Here is a 2,496-nt window from a genome sequence, read left to right as displayed (position 1 = left end):
GCTGAAAACTTCCAGGTGCAGAAAGACCTGTTCTTAGTGATGCTTTAGCAGTGCCTAAATACAACGTTCAGTGTACACCAACTATAAGTGTTTTCAGCATCTGATAGTAGAAGCTGCTGTTAACAAGGCACAGTGAATAAACATCAAGTAGGTAACGCTGATGAAGCTTTTGAATTCCTTTGGTTGACCAGTGTTGATCAGAATATGGGGTTGAGTTGGCTTGTAGGATAATCAAGTCATACTTGTTGATATTAAAAGAGGATTCAGTAGCAACATAAACCAAATGCTTGAGAATTCCACAAAGCAGAAACAGAACAGGTGGTCCTGTTTTGCATTGCATATAGGTAACTTTATTGCAGTGGTTTGTGTTTTAAGCTGATTAAGTTGCAATATATGTGCCCAGATACAATGTAAATAATTAGTAGCTTCAAATCCTATCAGTGACTGTCAGAGAAACTCCTTTTGCCAAAATGCAGGTGCCATTACTGATTATATTTGCCAAACCTCCAAAAATGTGTGTTCCAAGCAGCTTTGCACCAGGAAATGTATGTAGGACATGCAGAGACACACAAACACTAGTAAAAAAAATGAGAGCCCAAGAGTTTAATCAAGCATGGGAGTCTCCGAGCTTTACGGAGGACTCTATCAAAGCGTTGTCAAACCGCACACACAGCGAATCGTGTACTGGGTGGCGCCAGAATTCAGGATTTATGTGTGTCCTTATTTGCAGACAATGAAGAAATCAAAAGTGCAGTGAGAAGCAACCTCAGGCAGCCAAAAAAAGCACTTAGTGAACGTTCTGAACTGTGAAAAGGTTCATTTGACAAGAACTCTTCAGAAGAGCTCACTTTCTGTTTGGAGTATTCACCTGAGTATAGGGGCACTTCTACTCAGGCATGAAGCAGAAGCTTGTTACTACTTTATTTAAAGTACACAAAAACTAAGTATGTTCATTACTAACACAGTACAGACTGCTGTATCCATTATGAAAAGAGTTGGTTTAGTAAATCTGCAAGTTATGTGCCTGAAGTTATGTTGCATGCCTTGAAATTTACTGTTCAAATTCTCTCAATGGCTGTAAAAACTGTTAAAGTTCAAATGTGAAAACCAAGGAGTAAGATGTCTCAAGTAAGATGTCTCAAGGGTACTCTCATAAAGTATTAAAAATATACAGTGGGATCCACATATACAGAAAAAAAAAAGACTGAGTAACTTTGCAGTAATGGGCAATATGTACTGACTTACAACAGACAGAAGTCTACTTAAATGTATCTGATTGTGTGTGTTCTGAATCCAAACGGTCTCAAAGAAATCATGACTCATTTTTCTGCTGAAGAGAAAATCAGGGAGATGTGGGAAGAGCAGAAAACTGCAAGTAAGAGATATGTCAGGACTAACAGGACTAACATACGTAGTTGAAAATCAGCACTGTAGAGGTATTTGACTCCAGAAAGACTAGATTTGAAGCGCTGAATTTCTCTCTGGCATCAGACTCAAAAACATCTTTCATTAGGGAAAGCATCTGATATTTAAAACTTAACAGACCAAAAGAAAAGAGGCATTACGTAGACAGTGCTGCTTCATTGTTACAAATAAAATAGCATGCAGGAAGACACGACAGCTAGTCAAGAAGACAGGAAGAAAAGTTGCCAGGAAGAACAAGGCAGCAATTTTATAGTCTGTAGATATCACAAGTGAAATAATTTATAAAGTTATCTCAGAAAGTGGAAAAATAAATAAATATAATAAAAGGAAAACAATTCACTACACAGGGACAAAGAATTCCAATAGGCTAGCAGTATTAGGCTAACAGTGAATCATTTTAAAAAGAGGAAACAGAACCAGTACTTGCACTATTTTACTCTAAGTAGAAGTTAAGAGAACATATATTTTGCATCAGAAGATGCAAACAAAAAGCCCTCTTCCATTTAATTCTCCAATAACTAAAAACACCCCATAGTTTGAGATGCAGAACACTCAGGATGCATTGTGTACTGTTTTATGGGACACACAGTAGACATCGTCAGTCTTTACATTTGACCTCGTTTCTCTCAAATACATTTTCTACTAGGATTTTGTTTCTTCAAAGGAAGGATTCTTCAGTTGTTGCTCAAAGGTAATAAATTCTGTACGTACCAACATGCAACTCGGTTTATCCATGTGTCTCATTGACACAGTCACTGTTTACTGTCTCAAGAGCATCAAAATATCTTCAGCAAATCAGCCTGTTAATCAGACTAACGAGTAGCCTAAGGAAGCAAGCCTTAATATGCTAGGCTCTCTCCCAGAAAGAGGGCAAGATCTGGACTGTTACTGGTCCCACGGATGCTGTTTCCCAAAAAGTTTTTTGCAAAAGGTTAGAGATGCATATTATGACCTATAGTTTCCATAGAGAATATCTGCAGGGGTTGCCACTGAAGAAAAACAAAACCAAACAAGTAGCTTTTAAAAAACCCAACCAGCAGAATCTTTGTTAGATGAGCTTTTGCCAGTGAC

The 2,496-nt window shown here is 37.8% G+C and overlaps 1 protein-coding gene across 1 annotated transcript in view; it reads right to left on the bottom strand.

Annotated features, from left to right (window-relative positions):
* Positions 1 to 2,496, bottom strand: part of SPTLC2 (serine palmitoyltransferase long chain base subunit 2) — a 23,331-nt gene that overhangs the window by 10,746 nt on the left and 10,089 nt on the right. The gene's annotated exons all lie outside the window — the stretch shown is intronic.

This window comes from Antrostomus carolinensis, unplaced genomic scaffold (assembly GCF_000700745.2).
Source record: "Antrostomus carolinensis isolate BGI_N321 unplaced genomic scaffold, ASM70074v2 scaffold10809, whole genome shotgun sequence".
Lineage (NCBI taxonomy): Eukaryota > Metazoa > Chordata > Aves > Caprimulgiformes > Caprimulgidae > Antrostomus > Antrostomus carolinensis.
Note: the sequence above shows the minus strand (reverse complement) of the source record. Positions and strands in the feature narration are given on the sequence as shown.